At 39.5% G+C, this 26,100-nt stretch overlaps 2 pseudogenes; one reads left to right on the top strand and one right to left on the bottom strand.

The window, feature by feature from the left end:
• The window catches only part of LOC136136000 (cytochrome P450 2C18-like), a 45,804-nt pseudogene that overhangs the window by 13,292 nt on the left and 6,412 nt on the right, over positions 1–26,100 (bottom strand).
• Positions 20,694–22,751, top strand: LOC136136526 (tyrosine--tRNA ligase, mitochondrial pseudogene; annotated as a pseudogene).

The following is a 26,100-nucleotide window of genomic DNA, read 5'->3' on the forward strand; positions in this document are numbered from 1 at the left end:
GGTTCTGACCTAGAAAAACATAATTTGCTTAAAGATAATTTTTTTTAAAATTGTTCATAAAAGTTAAACCTATTGCCCTGAAAGGAAATTCTTACGGCAAACACCATTTTTCTGGACTCAGACTTCTGGAATAATAAAATTCCTTTTGAAGTGTGACATAAGTACAAAAAAAGAAAATTACAGGCCAATATTCCTGATGAACATAGATGCAAAAATTCTCAACACAATGCTAGCAAACTGAATACAAGAGCACATTAGAAGGATCACACACCGGGCTTCCCTGGTGGCGCAGTGGTTACGAGTCCGCCTGCCAATGCAGGGGACACGGGTTCGAGCCCTGGTCCGGGAAGATCCCACATGCTGTGGAGAAACTAAGCCATATGCCACGACTATTGAGCCTGCGCTCTAGAGCTGGCGAGCCACAGCTGCTGGGCCCATGAGCCACAACCGCTGAAGCCCACGTGCCTGGAGTCTGTGCTCCGCAGCAAGAGAGGCCACTGCAGTGAGAGGCCCGCGCACCACAATGAAGAGTAGCCCCTGCTCGCCTCAACTTGAGAGAGCCCGCGCACAACAGCGAAGACCCAACAGAGCCAAAAATAAATAAATAAATAAAATGAATTTTAAAAAAAAAGAAGGATCACACACCATGATTAAGCCAGATTTATCCTTGAGATATATGGATGGTTCAAAATATGCAAAACAATAAATATGATGTACCACATTAATAGAATAAAGGATAAAAATCATACTGTCATCTCAATAGATGGAGAAAAAACATTAGACAAAATTTAACATCCTTTCATGATAAAAACTCCTCCCAACAAATTATGTATAGAAGGAATGTATCTCAACAAAATAAAGGAATGTCTCTCAACATATATGACAAGCCCAGGGCTAACATACTCAACGGTGAGGGGAGTGACATCAGCATTACAGCAGTGTGAGACACTCCCTTTGTCCCCACCTTCAATCTACAACCAGTTCAACGTCCATAACTCAACAAAGGGAACTCTGCCCAACACATGAGGATGCCAGAGAATTCCACACATCTCTACATTTAAAGGTGGGTGGATTGGAACACATAGAGGAGGCAGAATGGAGGGAACAGGTGAGGCAATGCCTGAGATCCTGGCACCCAGTCATGGCATCTAAGCCCACAGCCCCAGAGAATCCAGGAGTAGCGGTGGGGGGGGGGCATTGCACACAATTCTGACCTCCCAGTCACAACAGCACCCACAGCCACAGGGAACTGAGAAGTGGCAGCAGGACCTGTGACTCTGTCCCTTCAGCTGTGGAAGCACCTGCAACTCTGGACCCCCACCCTCCCACCCACAGCAGCAGCACCCATGAACCTGAAAACCCCTAATGCAGCAGAGGTGACCATAGCTCCAACTGCCCTCCAACTCCCACCCTCCCCCCTCGGCAGTGAAGCCCACAGCACAGACGACCCTGGGCAAGGTGCCTGCCTTTCTGGTGCCCCAGGTGGCAATGCCAGCAATAGCAGTGACACCAGCAACAGCAAGGCACCAGTGACAATGAGGGCACCGAACAACACCTCTGGCAAAGGCAGTGGGGTGGAAAGTGCCAATTCTCAAATATAGCCAGAGGCAGCTGAAGTAAGAGAAACCAAAAACCTGTGTTATAGTGTCATCTACTAAAAACAAACAAAAAGGCCTCCAATTACAAGCCTGTTGAATTGTTAGAAACAAGTTTAAAAGAAAGACAAAGCACCTTTACCTAAGGAAGAAAGGTGTTTGCTACTTCAAATGCACCAATAGAAGAACAACTCATCAAGCACCATCGTAACAATAGCATAAAAATTCTCCAGAAGCCAAACTGAAAATTACAGAATATTGAGATCTAATTGATAGACAATTCAAGAGAGCTGTTGTGAAGAAACTCAAACTCAACATGACACAGCAAAACTCAGATAGGCAGTTCAATGAGCTAAGGAACGAAATTAATGAATAGAAAGAAGACCTTACCAAAGAGACTGAAACATTAAAAAAAAAAATCTGGAGCTGAAGCATGCAATAAATGAGATGAAGAACACATTATAAAGCAGGCGTCCCCAGCCCCTGGGCCACCTGTTAGGAATTGGGCCGCACAACAGGAAGTGAGCGAAGCTTCATCTGCCGATCCCCATCGCTCCCCATCACTCACATGACTGCCTGAACCATCACCCACTGCCCCCGTTCGTGGAAAAACTGTCTTCCACGAAACCCGTCCCTGATGCGAAAAAGGTTGGGGACCGCTGTTATAAAGCATTGGAAATAGGGCATCCCATGGAAGAGAGAATTAGGGAGCCCGAAGATAGAAATCTAGACATGATTCTGGTTGAAGAGGAGAGAGAAATAGGGTGTTAAAAAAAAATTGAAGAAATTCTAAAAGAACTATTGGAATCCATTAGGAAGGACAACATAAGGATAATGGGTATCCCACAGGAGAAGAGAGGGAGAAGGGAACAGAGAGTTCATTTAAAGAAATAATAACTGAGAACTTCCTAAACCTGGGAAAGGAACTGGATATATAAGTGTGTGAAGCTAAGAGAACACCTAATTACCTCAATGCAAAAAGACCTTCTCCAAGACACATTATATTAAAACTGCCAAAAGTCAATGACAAAGAAATCCCCATATGCTGTTGGTGGAAATGTAAACTGGTTCAGCCACTATGGAAAAGAGTATGGAGATTTCTAATGAAATTAAGAATAGAACTACTATAGGATCCAGCTATTTCATTTCTGGGTATTTATACAAAAAATATGAAAACACTTATTTAAAAAGATATATGCACCGCTATGTTCACTGCAGCATTAAAATAGCCAAGATATGGAAACAACCTATGTGGCCATAAACAGATGAATGGATAAAGATGATGTGGTATATATATAATGCAATACTACTCAGTGAAAGAAAGAGAGAGAGAGAGAGAGATAAAGAAAGGAAGGAAGGAAGGAAGGAAGGAAGGAAGGAAGGAAGGAAGGAGGGAAGGAGGGAAGGAGGGAAGGAGGGAAGGAGGGAGGGAGGGAAGGAGGGAAGGAGGGAGGGAGGGAAGGAGGGAGGGAGGGAGGGAGAAAGGAAGGAAAGAAAGAAATCTTGCCATTTGCAACATGGGTAGACCTTGAGGGTATTTGCTAAGTGAAATGAGCCAGAGAAAGACAAATACTGTATGCTTCCATTCACATGTGGAATATACAAACAAACAAAACAAAAACAAAAACATAGATACACAGAACGGAGTAGTGGTTACCAGAAGGGAAGCAGAGTGAAGGGAGGGCAAGATGGGTAAAGGGGGTCAACTGTACAGTGAACGGATGGAAACTAAACTTTTGGTGGTGAGCACACTGCAGTGTATACAAAATGTGATGTTGTACACATGGAACATATATAATGTTATAAACCAATGTTACCTCAGTAAAGCATTTAATTTTAAAATAAATAAATAAGTAAAGGGAAGAGTGGATGGTTAACCAAAAAAAAGGTAAAATGCTAAAAGCTATTCTTTTTTTTTTAAATATATTAGCTGTATAATAGTATTTATTTAAAACCATTTATAATTTTTAATGAATATTGGAGACCAAATGAAATGTATAGCATGATGTTTTTAATCCAGTGTGAGTGGGAAACAAATAGTACATGAAATTATGACCCCACCATTTTGTTCCTGCTCTTTTGAGCCAGAACCTTTTAACTCTCAGTTTATTAAGGAATATTTTAACCCAATTATACCAACATTGATGGATTTTTATCAAAAGGCGTTTTCTGATATTATTCCAATTAAGCAAATATAATTCTTTCATTAATATTACTATAAGCTATTCTTGTAAGGTCAGGAACCAGAAAAGGATGCCTACTCTCCCCACTTTTATTTAACATAGTACTAGAAGTCCTAGCCAAAGCATTAGACAAGAAAAATAAAGGCATGCATTTTGTAAAGGAAGAAGTTAAATTGTCTCTATTTACAATGATAGGATCTTACATATAGAAAATCCTAAAGACTACACCAAAAACTGTTAGAACTAATAAACAAATTCAGTAAAATAGCAAGATACAACTCAGTGTATAGAAATCAGTTATGTTTCTATATACTAACAATGAACTATCTGAGAGAGAAATGATAAAAATAATCCACTTATAAAACCATCAAAAAGAATAGAACACTTAGTAATAAATCTGACCAAAGAGGTGAAAGATCTGTACATCAGAAACTATAAAACACTGATTAAAAAGAATTGAAGAGAACACAAATAAAAAGATATCCTGCAGTCATGGATTAGAAGAATGAATATTCTCTAAATGTCCACATTACCTAAAGCAATCTACTGATTCAATGTAATCCTTATCAAAATTCTAATAACATTTTCACAGAAATAGAAAAAGGAATCTTAAAATTCATATGGGACCACAAAAAAACCTTGAACAAACCAAACAATCTTGAGAAAGAAAAACAAAGCTGGAGGCACCAAAATTTCTGATTTTGAACTATATTACAAAGATACAGTAATAAAAACAGTAGAATACTGGCATAAAAACAGACACATAGATCAATGGAACATAATGAATACAGCAGAAATACAGATGGTCCCCAACTTATGACAGTACCATTTACAGTTTTTTCCACTTTACAATGGTAGAAAAGCCATATGCATTGAGTAGAAACTGTACTTGGAATTTTGAATTTTGGTCCTTTCTTAGACTAGCAATACGCAGTATGATACTCTCTCATAATGCTGGGCGGCAGCAGCAAGCCACAGCTCCCGGTCAGCCATGCAATCATGCGGATAAACAACCAATACATTTACAACCACATTCTGTACCCATACAACTATTCTTTTTCTCACTTTCAGTACAGTATTCAATAAATTACATGAGATATTCAATGTTTATAATAAAATAAACTTTGTGGCAGGTGATTTTGCCCAACTATAGACTAATGTATGTGTTCTGAGCATGTTTAAGGTAGGCTGAACTAAACCATGCTATTTAGTAGGTTAGATGTATTAAGCACATTTTTGACATATAACATTTTCAACTTAAAATGGGTTCACTGGGATGTAACCCCATTGTAAGTTGCGAAAGATCTGTAAATCCAGGTATCTACAGTCACTCTCTTTGACAGCGGTGCCAAGAATACACAGTGGGAAAATGATAGTCTCTTCAATAAGTGGTGCTGGGAAAACTGGATATTCACATAAAAAAGAATATAATTTGATCCTTATCTTACACCATTGATAAAAATTAATTCAAAATGGTTTAAAGACTTAAATGTAAGACCTCAAATCATAAAGCTCCTAGTAAAAAACATAGGGGAAAAGTTCCTTGACATGGTCTTGGCAATAATTTTTGATATGACACCAAAAAACACACAGGCAATAAAAGCAAAAATAAACAAGTAAGACTACATCAGTATAAAAAAGCTTCTACACAGGAAAAGGAACAACCAACAAAATGAAAAGGCAACCTACAGAATGGGAGAAAATATTTGTGAAATACATCTGACAAGGTGTTAATATCCAAATTATATAAGGAACTCAAACAACTCAATAGCTAATAATAATAACAGTAATAATAACCCAATTAAAATGGGTAAAAGACCTGAATAAACATTTTTCCAAAGAAGATGTACAAATGGCCAACAGGTATACGAAAAGGTACTCGACATCAGGGAAATGAGACATCACCATACACCTGTTAGTATGGCTATTACCAAAAAGACAAGAGATAACAAGTATTAGTGAGGATGTAGAAAAAAGGAAACCCTTATACCTTGTAGATGGAAATGTAAACTGGTACAGCCATCATGGAAAACAGCATAAAAGTTCCTCAAAAAATCAAAAACAGAACTACCATACGATCCAACAATTTCACTTCTGGGTATATATCCAAAGGAAATGAAATCAGTATCTCAAAGAGATATCTGCATTCCCATGTTCACTGCAACATTATTCACAATAGCCAAGATATGGAAACAACCTAAGTGTCTATCAATGGATAAACAGATAAAGAAAAGATGATGTATACAACAGAATATTATTCAGCCAATAAAGGTGAAAATCCTGCCATTTGCAACAACGTGAATGAACCTGGAGGATATTATGCTAAGAAAAAGTAAGCCAGACACAAAAAGACAAATACTGCATGATCTAACTTATATGTGAAATATAAAAAAGTCAAACTCATAGAAACAAAGAGTGGAGGGATGGCTGTCAGAGGCTGGGGTGGGGGAAATGGGGAGATGTTGGTCAAAGGGTACAAATTTTCAGTTATAATATGAACAAGTTCTGGGGATCTAAAGTATCAATACAACATGGTGAGCATAGTTAACAATGCTGTATTGTATACTTGAACTTTGCTAAGAGTAGTTAATTAGCTTGATTGTGGAAATCATTTTGCAATTTGATTTCACAATATGAAATCATGTTGTACACCTTAAATATATAAATTTATATTTGTTAATTATATCTCAAGAAAATGGGAAAAAATAAAGTTGTTCAAAAAGGGAAAAAATTCCTTTAGGCACTTCTTTTGTCTAAATAGCATAGATCTTTTTCTAAATCTAACCTTGTAAAGAACTTCCCAGACTGGAAATTTTCTCAGCCTTTCTTACCAAATTTCTAGAATTGATGTTATACTTCAACAAATATAGTTCCCATCTTCCCTACCCTAGCATTAGAATGCTGCATATTCAGAATAAGGAAAGATTTCTGCAAAAACATACCTACCATTCAAAGTGGACTCTTCTTAAGAAAACTAATATTCAATCCTAGGCCAATTTATGCTGGCTGTGCCTGCTGCAAATCCCTTCCCATGAAGTCCAGACACTTATCCAGATTTTTTTATTGATGAAATCCATAGCTTTACTGCCTTTGCTATTGCTCACACTGTCTTCACTTTTCTCAGTCTTTCTCCCCTATTGTACAAATTTGTCTCACTTTTAACCTTTTTAAAATATTTTAATCTTAAACTTATAGCTGGTGGCACAGAAATTTCAAAAATAAAGCTTCTCTAAGAGAAATAAGATGGAGGACCCAATATCTTCTCTGAAATTCACTCTGCCCACCATCTTGCTCATACCCGTGACCTCTCAGCACTTTAGCAGGAGGTGAAGCCCATCTCTCTGTGTGGTGTTCGTTTCCTCTGTCCCAGCTCCAAACAAATCAGTTACAGTGGCTATCAAGTTTTCAAAAGTAAACTCCATCTGTTGATTGTGCTTTTCCTAGGAATTATCTGATGTAATTATCTGACAGTTTGACAGCATATATAATTACAGTCAATCCAAAATAACACACATTGTTATAAAGCTAAGCAAACTTAGACACTGGAGTGCAGTATTAAAACAACAACTGTACGGTATGGCAAAGTGTGCGGATTGGGCTGACACAATCTTCATTACCTACTCCTTTTCCCTTGCTTGCCTAAAAATTTCATTCCAAGCCTCTTTTGCAGCTACATTGGCCAAGCAACACACTTCTTACCAATGGCCTACTGATGCCAGTTTCTCCCTTTCTTTCTTCATACTCAAAACACAGATATGAAGGTGAAGGTGGTGTAGACATCATCTTGGAACATGAGTATCTGAGCATGAAGATGAAGCCTATATACTTAAGAATGCTGAAGAAAAATGGAAGGCACTTGAGTCCATGATACTTCAGGGCTAGCTCTGGACTGCCCAACATGAGACTCTCTCTATGTGAGATAAATAAACCCACTGTTTCTTTAAGCCTTTGTTAATTTTTTTTCTTATTGGTAGGCAAACACAATCTTAATTGATAGAAATGAGCAAATTAGAGCTATATTTTGAAAACCATTATAAGCCAGAATCAAGAGTTTGCAATTCTCTTCTCCCACTGAAGAATTTATGTGGATTCTGTGTTGCCTAAAGACCCATTATGAAGTTGAAAATGTGCAAAAACTAACATGGCAGCACATCCTAGAATAGATTATAGAGAAAGAGAATGGATTCACAAAGACAAAACGGGGCTGGCCACTACTGTATTCCAAGATATGAGGCAATAGGCAACTTGGTCTAGGAAACAAGTACAGATGCTAAGGGTCAGGAAGTGACTGAATAAAGCTCTCACAAGTCAGAAGTTGGGAGAGTAAAAGCCCTTCACAGGGACAACTAAGGTTGGTTTAGATGAGGGATGTATGTGATTCAAAATTGAAAATAACAATGGGACAATCTGAAATAATGACTACAGAGGTCATTAACAAACCAAAAAATAATTTCTTCCTATCCAGTCCTCTAGACCAGCACTAATTTAATAAGGCTCTTATAATCCCCAAATGACCTGTGGCATGCCCAATATTATGTAACCCAACACCATTAAGACAGACAACCCTATCGACAGTTGTACTTGGTAGATACAAGTAGTCATCCTCATTGGTAACATCAACTTCACACAGTTTTCTAACCTTTTCAACTCAAAATTACTCTGAGGCCAAGAAGGAGAGCAGAGTTCTTATAAACCATTATTATTATTTCCATCTGTTCAAGTGAATTTGAAGCATCAGTGGTTATGTACACATAGCCTATCAAAAGTAAGTTAGCCTGTACAAAACCTTGCTGAAAGAAATTAAAGAAGAACTAAATACATGGAAATACATCCCATGTTCATCTATTGAAAGACTTAGTATTCTTAAGATGGCATTACTCCTGAACTGACCTACAGATTCAACACGATCCATATCAAAATCACTGTTAGCTTTTTGCAGAAATTGATGAGATTGTCCTAAAATTCATGTGGAAATTTAAGTGACCAAGAATAGATAGAACAATCTTGGAAAGAAGAACAAAACTGGAAGACTCACACTTCCCATATTAAAAATTACAATAAAGCTATGGTAATCAAGATTGTGTGGTACTGGCAAAGAGCAAGATATATAGACAAGTGGAATAGAATTGAGAGTCCAAAAGTAAACCCTTCACATTTACCACTAATTTTCAACAAAGTTGCCAAGATCATTCTATGTGAAAAGAATAGTCTTTTCAACAAATGGTGCTGGGACAACTGGACACCTACATGCAAAAAAATGAAGCTGGACCCATACCTCACACTATTATCAAAAATTGATTTAAAATGGATCATAGACCTAAATATAAGAGCTAAAACTATAAAACTATTAGAAGAAAACCTTGAGGAAATCATTGTGACCTTGGATTAGATAACAGTTTCTTAGATATGACACCAAAAGCACAGGCAACCAAAGAAAAAGATTAATAAATTGGATTTCATGAAATCGAAAACTTCTGAATTTCAAAACACACTATCAAGAAAGTAAAAGGACAGGGACTCCCTGGTGGTCCACTGGTTAAGACTCCACACTTCCTATGCAGGGGGCGTGGGTTCAATCCCTGGTCAAGGAACTAAGATCCTACATGCCTGCATGGCATGGCCAAAAAATATATAAAATAAAATAAAATAGGGCTTCCCTGGTGGTGCAGTGGTTGAGAGTCCGCCTGCCAATGCAGGGGACACAGGTTCGTGCCCCGGTCCGGGAAGATCCCACATGCCACAGAGCGGCTAGACCCGTGTGCCACAACTACTGAGCCTGCACGTCTGGAGCCTGTGCTCCGCAATGGGAGAGGCCACAACAGTGAGAGGCCCGCGTACTGCAAAAAAATAAAAATAAAAATAAAATAATTTTAAAAAGAAAGTAAAAAGACAACCCATAAAGTGAGACAAAATGTCTGCAAATCATATATCGCATAAGGCACTTGTATCTATAACACTGAAGAACTCTTACATCTCAACAATTTAAAAATAAAAACAAAAATTAACAAATAGGACCTAATTAAACTTAAAAGCTTTTGCACAGCAAAGGAAACCATAAACAAGATGAAAGAAAACCCTTAGAATGGGAGAAAATATCTGCAAATGAAGCAACTGACAAAGGATTCATCTCCAAAACATAGAAACAGCTCATGCAGCTCAATATCAAAAACACAAACAACCCAATCCAAAAATGGGTGGAAGACCTAAATAGACATTTGTCCAAAGAAGACATACAGATGGCCAACAAACACATGAAACGATGCTCAACATCACTAATTATTAGAGAAATGCAAACCAAAACTACAATGAGGTATCACCACACACCCGTCAGAATGGCCATCATTAAAAAAATCTACAAACAATAAATGCTGGAGAGGGTGTGGAGAAAAGGGAACCCTCTTGCACTGTTGGTGGGAATGTAAATGGATATAGCCACTATGGAGAACAGTATGGAGGTTCCTTAAAAAACTAAAAATAGAACTACCATATGACCCAGCAATCCCAGTCCTGGACATATACCAGGAGAAAGCCATAATTCAAACAGACACATGCACCCCAATGTTCATTGCAGCACTATTTCCAAGAGCCAGGACATGGAAGCAACCTAAATGTCCATCAACAGAGGAATGGATAAAGTAGATGTGGTACATATATACAATGGAATATTACTCATCCATAAAAGGAACGAAATTGGGTCATTTGTAGACATGTGGATGGACCTAGAAACTGTCATACATAGTGAAGTAAGTCAGAAAGAGAAAAACAAATATCGTATATTAACGCATATATGTGGAATCTAGAAAATGGTATAGATGATCTTATTTGCAAGGCAGAAATAGAGACACAGGTGTAGAGAACAAATGTATGGACACCAAGGGGGGAAAGGGGGGGGTGGGATGAATGGAGAGATTGGGATTGACATTTACACACTATTGATACTCTGTATAAAATAGATAACTAATGAGAACCTACTATATAGCTCAGGGAACTCTACTCGATACTCCAATAAAAATTAATTAAAAAATAATAACAGCCAAATTCAAAAATGGGCAAAGCACTGAAATAGACATTTTCCAAAGAGATACGTAAATGGCCAACAAGAACATGAAAGATGCTCAACATCATTAGCCATCAGGGAAATACAAATCAAAACCACAAGGAAAGACCACTTCACACCTACTAGGATGGCTAGAATCAAATGGACAGATAGGGCTTCCCTGGTGGCGCAGTGGTTGAGAGTCTGCCTGCTGATGCAGGGGACATGGGTTCGTGCCCCGGTCCGGGAAGATCCCACATGCCGCGGAGCGGCTGGGCCCGTAAGCCATGGCTGCTGAGCCTGCGCGTCCAGAGCCTGTGCTCCACAACGGGAGAGGCCACAACAGTGAGAGGCCCGTGTACCGCAAAAAAAAAAAAAAAAAAAAAAAAGGACAGATAATTAGAAGTACTGTCAAGGATGTGAATAAATTGTAACCTTCATACACTGCTGATGAGAATATAAAATGGTGGAATTTTATGCACAAGTTTTCTTCTAAGAATTTTATAGTTTCAGCTCTTACATTAAGCCTTTGATCTGCCACACTTCCTCCAAAGGTTAAACATAAATGTATCATAGACCCAACAATTCTACCACTAGGTATATACCCAAGAGAAATTAAAACATATGTATACACAAAAACCTGTACACAAATGTCCACAGAAACATTATTCATAATAACCAAAAAGCGACGTGACCAAAATGTCCATCAACCAACAAACAGATATATAAAATGTGGTATATCCACACTGAAATATCATTCAACCATTTAAAGGAGTGAAGTACTGATATATGATACATCATCAATGAACCTTGAAAACATTGTTAAGTGAAAGAAGCTAGACACAAAAGATGTTATCATACATATTGTATAATTCCATTAATATGAAATGTCCAGAATAGCAAATCTATAGGGATGGAAAGTAGATTGGAAATGTTTAGAGCTGGGGAGGTTGGGGAGGAAAGGGGGTGACTCCTAAAGCATACAGGATTTCTTTTCAAGGTCATAAAAGTGCTCAGAAACTCTGCTGGCAGCTGGATAATCTTCCCCAGTAATTATTTGCATTCTACTCTTGTTCTGGCTCATACATCTACCTGATCAAATCACAACTTCTCCTGCCAACATTCACGTTTACAGTTACTTGACAGACACCAACCTCCCACTCCACATCTGTCCAAATTTACTTTTGGTTACACTCATTTAAGGCTTCTCTCTTCCATCCATCTAGTCTCTTTACCACAACACACCTCTGAACCTCTCATGACACCATTCTACCAACCTGAAATTCCCTCCCCTATGACTTATTGCAAATATTTGAAGATCTACATCAAACCTCAGGACATTCAGGAAGCCCACCCAGGCTAAGCCCTTCCTTCTCACTCTCCCACATGCTGTGTGAAATGATCACATCCACCTTCCTTTTATAGCTCAGTATTTTGTATTTCTCATTTGTTTGTATTTCCATTTCACCTGAGACATATGTTCTCCTTCTCCTCAGGTAGCCTATTAGTACCTAACGAACAGGGTCCATGTATTGTTATTTAACAATTCAATTTTAAATCTCCTTTGATGCTCAATCCAGATCCATGCACACATAAGTACCCAAAGTGCTGGTCAAGCATTTCATCCGTAACCATTTAAATATCCCTAATAAGTACAGAACTAGTCAATGAACAAAAAAAGTCAGGCAAACAGACAACCAATCTGTCATTAATATTTTACCTGTTCCATTTTGATCGGGAAACAATCAATGAACTCTCGAGGACTGTTAGTGTCCAGAGATGCTTGGTGTTCTTTTACTTTCTCCAAAACATAGCTTTTTACATAAGCAAAAATTTTAAGTACTTTGTTATGACTCCCTGGGAGATAGTCCATGAGGGCAGGGAAATTATTGCAGACCTTAAAGATTTTAAAAATATATTTATTAAACTAAAAACACATATTGAAGACATATCTATCATATGCCAAGCCCTGGCTAAAAACTGAAGTGAATAAAATATGGTCTCTTTCTTCAGGAGAAGCGTTTTATAGTGTACATGTAAAATAATTCTTCATGCTGCTAGAGTATTTAAGGGAGAAAACTCTGACCAGATGATGAAAGTTGATAGCAATTTCCTATACTCATACATCAACCTTATGACATTAAAGCATATTTATATCAATTCTCTCATTTTTTAAATTAATTCTTCCTTACAACCTTGAAACACAGAATAAGATGAATTACTATGATTCACATTTTGTAGATGAGGGCGGAGGTGAAGGAATTTTGCATAACCTGAGACTGAGCACAGACCCACTCCCTGCCGTTTCTACTACTATCAAGCAGCCTCACAAGTAGAATCCCTATATTATAACTCAGAGGGGTGCAAAAATGGCACGAAACCCACCTCAGCATTTTAGGGATAAAGGAGCTGTGCACCAGAGCAGGTAAGTGACTTTTCTAATGTTATGTGATTTTATTTAGGCAGAGTACAGGACATACCAGCTCAGCACAGGGCAAAACTGTGGTGTCTGTTTATGATTCATACACCGTAGAACCAACCATGTGGTCATCCCAAGCCCAATTACGCTGTCAGCTAGGATCCCAACTGAAGCAACAAGCACCCCTGCCCTAGTCAGTGTTCCCTGGCAGCACCTCTGTTCATAAACATTGTCCCTCCTTGAAAGAGATATTCTCTTCCTTCCTAAATTAGGATATTTCTGCTAAGTAACATGATGAAGAAATCACTACATATTTGAGGATAAGCCTTGTGGGTAATGGAAACCTTTCAGCAAGGACCTGGATGTCCATTGAGTGCTATGGCCATCCTCTTGGGCAGTCACCAAAGTAGTTTATGGAAACTGGGCTTTGGGGGGTAGTGGAGAAACCACTGGCCAGGGAGCCAACAAGGCTTGAATTCCAGCTTTATACTCAGGCATTTCTTTTCTTCGTAAAATAACGGCTCAGCCATCTTTCCCAGATGTTCACTCTATGACAGTAAGGCAGGACTGCTGTGTTCAAACACTCACTTACAGCATAACATCAGCAAAACTGATGCAGTAGACAGTTCTAAAGGCCTATCCCTCTACAAAAAATGTCAGAAAATCAAGCAGAAACTGTCAGAATCTACTTAAAAAATGGCAGCAAAGATCTGTGGCTTGTTTTTTCTTTGTCCTTTTTTTTTTTTTTTGCCCTTGTCCCACTTCCATCCTTGGCTTGGCAGTGGTCTTAACAAGGGCAGCTTGTGGTATGGGAGCCTGGTTCCTGGTTCCAGAGGGACCAGAGCAGACCTCAGTCACGAAGACTGTGTTTCTGTGTTCTAACCTGTCTGGGGCCACCTGACAGACTGACACAGGCACTTGTTTTTGTTTCATCTAACCTAGAGTGGAAATGCAGCAGGGATGTCTCAAAAATCTTGCAAGATTAATGAACAGCCCACAGCCACCGGGGGCAAAATATTACAGTTAAGGCGTACAACAGAGCGTCAAACACCAGGAAGAAAAGCTGCGGAGGGAGTGCCTTTGGGAAATTAGGACATTCAAAAGCACCCCTGTATACTGAAAAATTTAGAAAGCTACACACATGCACAGAGCCAATCTGGAAGAGTTATTTCCTCCCTCCCCCCTTCCTCTCTTCCTTTCTCTCTCTCCCCCCATCTCTTTCTCTTCATCATTGTTTTCTTTTTGCCTCCTCACATTCAAAGATATCAATATCCGTAGACTCCAGATAGAGAACAAACTAGTGGTTATCAGAAGGGAGAGGGAAGGAGGGAGGGGCAGTATAGGGGTAGTGAGGGAAAAAGGGTTATTACGGGATTATACGAAATCATGTGTGTGAAACTTTTGAAAATTGTAAAGCAATACAGAATTTAAAGACCCTTTCATTCAATTTAAAAGAATGAAAAAAAAGAAAAGCAAAAGAAAGATCTATCACTCCTAAAAAAAAGGACATCTCTCTCCAAACACTAGCTGAACGTAAGCTAAAGGAACAGAGATTCCAGTGACCACACAAGGCAAAAAAAAAAAAAAGAGACTTTGCAAAAATACTTTAGAAAAGTCACTAAATAAACAAATAGCTACAGCTTGTGGAAGGCAAAAAAAAAAAAAAAGAAACAAACAAACAAAAAACTATAGGGACTTCCCTGGCAGTCCAGTGGTTAAGACTCCACGCTTCTACTGCAGGGGGCAGGGGTCTGATCCCTGGTCAGGGAATTAAGAAACAAAAAAAACTGGAGCAAGCAAAAAAAAAAAACAAAACAAAGAGAGGGGAGAATCTGATTCCCAGAGTTACCACATTGTAATATCCAAAATGTCCAGTTTTCAAACATTCACTTCATGGCTTGGTCCATATAGAATTTTGGACTTGTGAGAGAAAAGAGCATAAACGATTTCTCAGGAAGAGAGGATCCTGACCTCACCCGGATCCATGGGGAGCACATAAATCCTGAGGTTTTCATTAAAGTTTCCTAGCAAGTTAAGAAAATTCTGATCTGTATAATCAAAACGATTCTGGAAAATAATGGAGCAGATCACATTGCAGGGAGCACAGCCCAGGATGAAAGTGGGGTCACAGGGTGACCCTCAAGAATTGAAAAGATTTATAAAACACTATTAAGATATAAATATAAAACTCTGTTGTGGGTAACAGATAATTTTAGAATCTCTGAAGCAATATCTACCTAGAAATTTCCCTATCAGCAAAAATTTAAGCATGCTTAAAATCAACACATCACTGTTCCCTTAAACATGAATTGACAAAATGGATTAACGACCTAAATGTAAGGCCAGACACTATCAAACTCTTAGAGGAAAACAGGCAGAACACTCTATGACATAAATCACAGCAAGATCCTTTTTGACCCACCTCCTAGAGAAATGGAAATAAAACCAAAAATAAACAAATGGGACCTAATGAAACTTAAAAGCTTTTGCACAGCAAAGGAAACCATAAACAAGACCAAAAGACAACCCTCAGAATGGGAGAAAATATTTGCAAATGAAGCAACTGACAAAGGATTCATCTCCAAAACATACAAGCAACTCATGCAGCTCAATATCAAAAAAACAAAAAACCCAATCCAAAAATGGGCAGAAGACCTAAACAGACATTTCTCCAAAGAAGATATATAGATTGCCAACAAACACATGAAAGAATATTCAACATCATTAATCATTAGAGAAATGCAAATCAAAACTACAATGAGATATCATCTCACACCGGTCAGAATGGCCATCATCAAAAAATCTACAAACAACAAACGCTGGAGAGGGTGTGGAGAAAAGGGAACCCTCTTGAACTGTTGGTGGGAATGTAAATGGATATAGCCACTATGGAGAACAGTATGGAGGTTCCTTAAAAAACTAAAAATAGAACTACCATACGACCCAGCAATCCCCCTACTGGGCATATACCCTGAGAAAACCATCATTCAAAAAGAGTCATGTGGGGCTTCCCTGGTGGTGCAACAGCTAAGAATCCGTATGCCAATGCAGGGGACACGGGTTCGAGTCCTGGTCTAGGAAGATCCCACATGCTGTGGAGCAACTAAGCCCGCGTGCTATAACTACTGAGCCTGCGCTCTAGAGCCCGTGAGACACAACTACTGAGCCCATGTGTCACAACTACTGAACCTGCGCGCCTAGAGCCCGTGCTCCGCAACAAGAGAAGCCACCACACTCAGAAGCCCGCGCACAGCAACCAAGAGTAGCCCCCGCTCGCTGCAACTAGAGAAAGCCCACATGCAGCAACGAAGATCCAACGCAGCCAAAAATAAAAATAAAATAAAATTTTAAAAAAGTCATGTACTACAATGTTCATTGCAGCTCTATTTACAATAGCCAGGACATGGAAGCAACCTAAGTGTCCACTGACAGATGAATGGATAAAGAAGATGTGGCACATATATACAATGGAATATTACTCAGCCATAAAAAGAAACGAAATTGAGTTACTTGTAGTGAGGTAGATGGACCTAGAGTCTGTCATACAGAGTGAAGTAAGTCAGAAAGAGAAAAACAAATACCATATGCTAACACATATATATGGAATCTAAAAAAAAAAAAAGGAAAAAAAATGGTCAGAAGAACCTAGGGACAAGACAGGAATAAAGATGCAGACCTACTAGAGAATGGACTTGAGGATACAGGGAGGGGGAAGGGTAAGCTGGGACAAAGTGAGAGAGTGACATGGACATATATCCACTATCAAATGTAAAATAGATAGCTAGTGGGAAGCAGCCGCATAGCAAAGGGAGATCAGCTGGGTGCTTTGTGATCACCTAGAGGGGTGGGATAGGGAGGGTTAGAGGGAGGGAGATGCAAGAGGGAAGAGATATGGAGACACATGTATATGTATAACTGATTCACTTTGTTATAAAGCAGAAACTAACACACCATTGTAAAGCAATTATACTCCAATAAAGATGTTAAAAAAAAACAAACATGAATTGACCATTCCATCCTAGTTTGTTTAATAATAGTTCTCCAAATACTCCATTTACATCACTGCCTTGAGTCAAGGTGCTGGTTATTTTGAAGAGCGAAAGAACAGAAAAAATTTTAAGGGTCAGTTTTTTAAAGACAATTATTCAGGTTATCTATCAGTGCAAAATCACGTCTGTCTGGTAAACCTATAGACAATTAAGCACTGACGTAGGAAGGAAGCAATAGTTAGGAACCTGGAAACGTTTTATATATAGTGAATAGTTGAAGGAACAACTTGTAGAATCAGGAAAGGAAAAGATTAAAGAGAGAAAGATTATGGAAAAAGTCAGGTGTTTGATGGTACAAAGAGAAAAAGCAAAAGCTGTTCATGCTGTACGAGAAGAAAACTAACACAAATGAACATGAATTGTAAGATAGATTTGTCTGCCTAAAATAAAAATAGGTAAGAATTCTGCATTTCAAACAATTCACAGGGCAAACAAGAAAGATTAAATTGAGAAGTGGAGTCCTGTTGTTTCTTTATTGCAGTATGGAGAGGAGGTGTGGGGAGGAACATCCTGCTCTAAGAAATAGTGTCCCTCATCACCCATCAAGCCTCACATTTAATTTATTTGGACAGAACACGCCCTCTTGTGGAATTCTGGGATATTGCTACATATAGCCATCAACGGAATACCATATGTTGTTACAAATTTTTAAATTTGAATTTAGATGAAGTCCATCATTTTACAGACAAATACATTAAAGCAGAGGAAAAGTAGTTTTCTTTTTTAGTGGTCAATATTTACCTGAAATTGCTATAATCGGATGATCGATAAACTTTATATGCAAAAAAACCAAATCACATCATACATGTAATTAAGGGTGACTTGAATCAAAGTGTTGTGATGAAATGATAGGGAATTAAGTAACAGGAACCTATTTAGTTAAGTGCTTGTATGCCAGGCTCCTTTTCAGCCGAAGCATGCCAAGGCACTAAGCTTGCAGAAAAACTTACTTTAGAAGGTAGGGGATAATTTGAGAAGGCCTTAAGATTTCTGTGCGTGTGACAGCTAAAATCTGATTTTTAATCTTTCCTTTCACTTGAGAGAGAGACTTACAAAGTAGGGTAATTTGGAATTCAGACGGAAAATAAGATCCATCTTAACAAGCACTTCATAGGTCAGTACAGCTGACAGTAAGGGGTAAAATATTACCAAAGTACCAAAATTGGTAAAAAAATTACCAATTACCATCCAATTGTTTTAAAATCTACTTGGGTTTTACTTTTATTCAGATGGTAAGGCCAACAGATCAGGAGATGATAAGATAGTTTATTACTCATACTTCCCAAGAGGAGGGGGCACCCTACACAAGGCCACATGGGGAAGCACCAAGGTCAGTCGGGAGGCAGAAGGAACAAGGGGAGAGCATGGGCCAAAAAGCCTTTACTGGGGTTTTCATGGAAGAAATGAGCAAGGCTGGGGAGGTATGCTCAGTAAGTTTAAGACTGGATAGTCTGGGTAATTTCAGAAGGCTCTAGGCCCCAGGGGTGGTCCCTAGTTGTCCTGTAACTGGCCCTGGGTTGATTTAGGGCAGGGAGAATATTGGCTTGGCGTGTGAGGGTTTCATAAAGGAGGTTTCCTGGGGGTATCGGCTTTGGATAGGCTGGTTTGAAAATCAAAGGAGTGCTCACACACAAGATGCGATGCTCTATCTCAGAATCAGCTAACCCTGGGAGAGGCAGTTGCTCCCTGGGTCTGCAAGTCCCCCAAAATGTCAAAGTATCATAAAGAAGAGAAAAGAGAAAACATGATTATTATATCAATAATGGGGGAGGGGAGTATAAAGAAAGCTGAAAACAGAAGAAACTAATAGGGAAGGCAGGGTAATGAGTTATTAATAATAGTTGAAATCTGTTTAAATAAATCATTTTATAACCTGGTATTTGTGGAATGTTCAGGATTAAGCCACAGCATCTATTTCTTAAAATATATAAAACAACACTGGAAATAGGGAGAAACATTAAGTAACTGAAGCTGCTAATTTTAAAACAGTTATTTATAAGGAAATCACAATTGATGAGGGCTGCACTAAGGGATACCTAAGCAATTAAAACCATAGACAATTATCATTACTGGCCAGAACAGTAGGCAATGGGTCTCAGAAGAAACCCGCAGACCTGTGCGTGAGGCGACCATACAAATACAGGCCAATTAAGTGAAAGCACATGTCATTTGTTTCACGCTCCGTAAGGGTGTGATGAGGTCATTCCCACCATGTCCACCTGATGAATGTTCTGGAATACATAACCCACATTTACACTATGGGAAAAAAACATTATTCTCTAATGCCAGAAAAAAACGAGACTCAACACCTTCCACCTTCACGACCTAATGATTTGAAAACAAAAATTCAGGACAGGATAGGATTAAATGACCTTTAATCCACACTATATGCACCACAGTGGGTGTACACACACAACAAGCACGGATACACAAAAGCCCTCTAGGCTCTCTCCTCTCTCTCCCCGCTCCACAGGAGGGCTGACAGCCATGACCCATAAGAAAGATGTGGCTGTCCCTGAAATGTTTCCTAGGATGTCACTGGAGAAGACAGCAGTCTGTTAAGGTGAGAGTGACAGAGCACAGCATCACCCACCACTGGTTTTTCTCAACTCCTCCACAAGGCAGTGGGTTTCCTCTTGAACTCGGTCCTCAACGCTCTTCTTCCCCACCCCGAATTCCACAGTGTCATGAGGGAGATGCGCCAGATCTCCCTCCATCTCTTTCCATTGCTGAGGATTCCTACCAGGAGGAGAAACAGAAACTAGGAGGGAGGCCCTAGGGAAGGAGGAGTGAGCTGACACTTGGCAGCCTGGCAGATGGACCCAGCCCTGCTGTGGGGCTCTTCAAATTCCTCTTTTCCATCCTCCCCACCCTCACTACCAACGCGGAAGATGCGCACACGCACACCTACCATGTCCTTTATTAACTCTTGGAGACACAGGGAGACTGCCTCTTCCAGAAAACTCTTCTCACAGGTCAATCAGGGCTTCTTTCACTGCTTTATAACCATGCAACACCATGGTGGGCTTCAAGCCAAACTACCCAGTGAACACAGGGCCATACACTTTTTTGAGAGCTGGAAAATGTATATTAGCAAAAGAAGTCACAATTTGGTCTATTTTTCTCATGATTAAGATTGTTATCAACATCATATTGTTGATGTTTTTATTCTGCCACACATAACTTCAAAGATTTCTGGATCTTATATATGTATGATGATAATTCAACATCCATTCATGATTAAAAAAAAAAAACTCTCACCAAAGTGGTTGCAGAGGGAACGTATCTCAACATAATAAAGCAGAAGACCTAAATAGACATTTCTCCAAAGACAACATACAGATGGCCAACAGGCATATAAAAAGCTGCTCAACATCACTACCTATTAGACAAATGCAAATCAAAACCACGATGAGGTACCACTTCACACCAGTCAAAACGGTTATCAAAAAAAGTCTACAAATAATAAATGCCGAAGAGGGCGTGCAGAAAAGGGAACCCTCCTACACTGGCTGCAGGAATGTAAATTGGTGCAGCCACTATGGAGAACAGTAGCGACTCCTTTGAAAACTAAAAATAGAGTTACTGGGCTTCCCTGGTGGCGCAGTGGTTGAGAGTCCGCCTGCCGATGCAGGGGACACGGGTTCGTGCCCCGGTCTGGAAAGATCCCACATGCCGCGGAGCGGCTGGGCCCGTGAGCCGTGGCCGCTGAGCCTGCGCGTCTGGAGCCTGTGCTCCGCAGCGGGAGAGGCCACAACAGTGAGAGGCCTGCGTACTAAAAAAAAAAAAAAAAAAAATAGAGTTACTATATGATCCAGCAATTCCATTCCTGGGTATTTACCCAGAAAAAACCAAAAACTCTAACTCAAAAAGATAATGCACCCCAGTGTTCACAGCAGCACTATTTACAATAGCCAAGTCATGGAAGCAACCCAAGTGCCCATCGACAGACAACTGGCTTAAAAAGATGTGGTGTATTTATACAATGGAATATTACTCAGCCATGAAAAAAAGACCAATAAAAAAATAAATATATTTTTTTAAAAAGGGAAATGTTGCCATTTGTAGCAACCTGGATGGGCCTAGAGGATAATACGCTTAGTGAAATAAGTCAGATAAAGAAAAATACTACATCATATCACCTATACGTCAACTCTAAAAAAGTAATACAGGGCCTCCCTGGTGGCGCAGTGGTTGAGAGCCCGCCTGCCGATGCAGGGGACACGGGTTCGTGCCCCGATCCAGGAAGATCCCACATGCCGCGGAGCGGCTAGGCCCGTGAGCCATGGCCGCTGAGCCTGCGCGTCCGGAGCCTGTGCTCCGCAACGGCAGAGGCCATGACAGTGAGAGGCCCGCATACCACCAAAAATAATAATAATAATAATGAATTTATATACAAAAGAGGAAAAGACTCACAGACATAGAAAACAAATGTATGGTTACTAAGGTGGGGGGGAACAAATTAGGGGTATGGGATTAACAGATACAAACTAATATACATAAACTAGATAAGCAACAAGGATTTACTGTATAGCACGGGGAATTATACTCACTTTCTTGTACTAGGTCACCAGGAAGGAAGATGGCGGCACCCAAATCGCGGTGTACTTCCCGAGGTGGTGGTTTGGTACCACAGGCGGGTCAAGAGTCTTCCCCTGGTACTGCGTGAGGCCAACTCGGGCGCTCGGGGGTTGCTGGAGGTGCCGAAGTCTCCGGGTCTGTTCAAGGAGTTCTTCCCAGAGAGGGGCACGAAGACAGGGCTCCCAGAGCTCTTGGACGGTGGTATGGCGGGCAACTTTCCCCAGACCATCTACTGCACCTTCGACCCCATGACTCGCTTCCTTTGGGGCATCTGCTGGCACTGTTGGGCCTGTTTCACTTCCACTGATAGGGCCACAAAGCGAGCGCGTCGGTGGGAGGTGCCACCGCGCGCCTGGGAGACCGGAGCGGCGGTACCTGGGCGCACAAGGCCCTGGACTCAAAGCGCGTGCAAAACAACGTGCGCGCCCTGCGCCGGGCGCTCTAGGCTGCTGATCACCAGCAGCTGCTCACTAACTGGCTGACGCGGGACAGCTGCGCGGTGCTGTACAGCTCGGCGTGATATCAGAAGAAGCACCTGGTGGACTTCTTAGCGGCAGCGGGCGGCTACTTCCGCGCGGCCACGCTGCTGAACCGGCCTAGCGTGCACACTTGGCTGAAGACCCAGGTGGTGTGAGTTTGGCCGAGTTTTTATACCAGGTGAACCCTGGAACAAGCGTCCTGGATAATACATGCTGCAAAGCAAACGCCGTTTCAGACGGTCCTAGAGGGTATCGGATGATAACGGAAGGCGGAGTCAGTATAAATCACAAGCAAGTAACGGATCCTGAGAGTGTTTTAGTTGTTGGACAACATATTCTCAAGAATGGACTTTCGTTACTTAATATAGGAAAAAGGAATTTCTACATTATAAAATGGCTTCAGCTATGATGAAAAATCCTTCTGGTGGTTCAAATTTATCCATCATTCATTCTCAAGACATACGAACGTATAATCTTCGCTTATGCAAATCAAACAACAGAGAATGGAGTATACTCCAGGCCTCACAGCGTGAGTGATTTCATTATTTATATAAGTTGGTTCTGTTTGTGTAATAATGGGATATTTCATTTCCTGGTCCTTAAACATTAAGGGCTACCACAGAAAGGCATGATTTTTCATAATTATTCTCCATGAAAAACTAAGTGCTATCTTTCCTATCCTGTCCTTCTTGTTCTTTTGAAGACAAGGAAGAACAATGAAAAAGAGGTAGTATAAGAAATTGTAAGGGGGGGGACTTCCCTGGCGGTCCAGTGGTTAAGGCTCCGTGCTTACCCTGCAGGGGACACGGGTTCCATCCCTGGTTGGGGAACTAAGATCCTACATGCCAAGCAGCGTGGCCAAAAAAAAAAAAAGAAATTGTGGGTACTTTTATATCAGGTGAATATCTCACTGGATTTTTTTGTTGTTAAGGAAGCTAGTACAGTTCTCCTTTAAAAAGGAGAAAAGTTAGAGGAAGCCATATTTGACATTAGAAATTATGGTAGAAAGTTTCCTTTGGAAAAAAAAAAAAACAAAAATCAGTACTTGACTTTTCAGGAAGTTTCTAATTCAGTTTTCCAGTCCCTTGCCTGTGTTCCATAGAATTAAATTTACTCACAGCCTTGTTTATTTGTTTTTTTTTACTTAGTAAAAAAGGTATCAATGTTTTAAAAATTTATAGGCTTTTAGTTTTCAAAGTTTCAAATTCTGCCCCCAGGCAGATTGCAACTTGAGATGAACTGAAAAGTTAAGTAACCAACAAGATAAAATAGAGGATAATCATATGAGTATATCAAAAGATAAAATGGATAAAGAAATTCCAGGTCAAATTTAAAGTATTTGGAATCAAGACTTAGTTAAATTAAGCTCTACATTCACTAGGCAATTTGATCCTCCAGAAATGTTTCTAAAATCTGAAAAATCAAGGTAATAGCACCCCTGTTTCCCCTGAGGATCAAGTGAAACACGGACACAAAATGGTTTACAATCAGATTTGTTCTAGAAAATCTTACAGGCAGCAAAGCATGGCTTTAGAGTTCAAATTCTAGCCATTTACTACCTGGGGATTACTTGGAGCAAGTCACTACCTTCATATGCAAAAATGGAGATGTAATAATGCTCGAGTCAATTAGGAAAAATCTAATAGGGAAAAAAAGCCATAAAACTTTCGTACAGTGTAAGCTGTATTGCTATGTTCCAAAGTAGATTTAAATGTTAGAAAGCCATAGTTTATCCAAACCTTCGTCTGGGAGTAAAGTTAGGAAGAATTCATTTATTGACAAACTTTAATGTCACTTCATAGCAGCAATTTTATTTACACAGTAAGAATGAACATACAGGTATCCATTATAAATGTCAGAGATCATCGCTACATTTCAAAACTTCACTCAGTTTGAGGGCCAACAAAAGAAGTTTTTCTCTTTCCATACCTATCTTGCCTCTGTTTTTCTTTGTACAAGGTGTGTAGTACTAGCAAGCGCACTACTGTAGCAGGTCACATTTTCAATTTGAAATTTGATGTGCTGGGGAAAGGTGCGTGACGAGGTGTTTTCCCCCTTACAAATTCAAAAAGCTAGAATAGAATGGTCATCATCTGACCTACCTGAAATAAGTAAGTCACGGATTGCTATGATTTCAAAATTGATGTCTAATGATGGCAGAGTAATTTTAAAGTGTGCTAACAAACATCTTGGAAGCCTGTATTCTATGAAGATGGTACTACTAACAGATTCAAAGTAGTACCGTCATATCAGACCGAAACTGGTTTTTTATGTTTGAGATGAGTTGCTGAGCCTATTGTTTCTTAGTAAATGGGTACCGTTAGCTAAAGGTAATGGACGTATCCATATTGTTCCTGCCAGTAGTCCTTCATAAATGTCATGACTTTAAAAATTTTAGTATCTACAATATATAATTGATCTTCAAATTTATAATGTAATTCATATCAAGAACCACCTGGAGACTTAGTAAAATGTTTATGTTCTAAACCTCACTCCCAACCCCCTGAAAGCCTTCAGGAGTATGTGTGTGTGTCCAGATGTTTTTCTTTAAATAATAAAGCTCCACATTATTATCATTTAAAAAGTATCTTGTGGTAACATGTAATGGAATATAATCTGCAAAAACAAACAAACTGAATCACTATGCTGTACACCTGAAACCAACGCAATATTGTAGATCAATTATACTTCAATAAAAATGTTTTAAAAGACTAAATATGATGGTGATTATTATATCACTTCTGAGGTGCTGGGCCATGGGCTGGGTATTTGGTACTCAGATTATTACTAATCATCATATCAAAACTTTGAGCTAGATTTATTTACCCTGTTTTATAGATAAAGAGATTAAGGTTCAAAGGCTTTCCTGTTTACTTCCAGTGTCTCACAGTTAATAAATAGAAGCCCCCAATTTTTTTTATTGAAGTATAGTTGATTTACTTCAACTATAATGGTGTGCCAATCTCTGCTGTACAGCACAGTGACTCAGTTTTACACATATATACTTTTTTTTAATATTCTTTTCCATTATGGTTTATCCCAGGAGATTGGATATAGTTCCCTGTGCTATATGGTAGGACCTTTTTATATATCCATTCTAAATGTAATAGTTTGCATCTACCAACCCCAAACTCCCAGTCCATCCCTCTCCCTCCCCCCAGCTCCCCCTTGGCAACCACAAGGCTGATCTCTGTGTCTGTGAGTCTGTTTCCGTTTTCTAGATAGGTTCATTTGTGCCATATTTTAGATTCCACAAATAAGTGATAACATATGGTGTTTTGTCTTTCTCTTTCTGACTTACTTCACTTAGTATGATCATCTCTAGTTGCATCCACGTTGCTGCAGATGGCATTATTTTGTTCTCTTTTATGGCTGAGTAGTATTCCATTGTATATATGTACCACATCTTTATCCATTCATCTGTTGATGGACATTTAGGTTGTTTCCATGTTTTGGCTATTGTGAATAGTGCTGCTGTGAACATAGGGGTGCATGTATCTTTTTGAACTATAGTTTTGTCTGGGTATATGCCCAGGAATGGGATTGCTGGATCATATGGTAATTCTATTTTTAGTTTTCTGAGGAACCTCCATACTGTTTTCCTTAGTAGCTGCACCAACTTACATTCCTACCAACAGTGTAAGAGGGTTCTTTCTTCTCCACACCCTCTCCAGCATTTGTTATTTGTAGACTTTTTAATGATGGCTGTTCTGACCGATGTGAGGTGGTATCTCATTGTAGTTTTTATTTGCACTTCT

The sequence above is a fragment of the Phocoena phocoena genome, chromosome 16, assembly GCF_963924675.1.
Source record: "Phocoena phocoena chromosome 16, mPhoPho1.1, whole genome shotgun sequence".
NCBI lineage: Eukaryota > Metazoa > Chordata > Mammalia > Artiodactyla > Phocoenidae > Phocoena > Phocoena phocoena.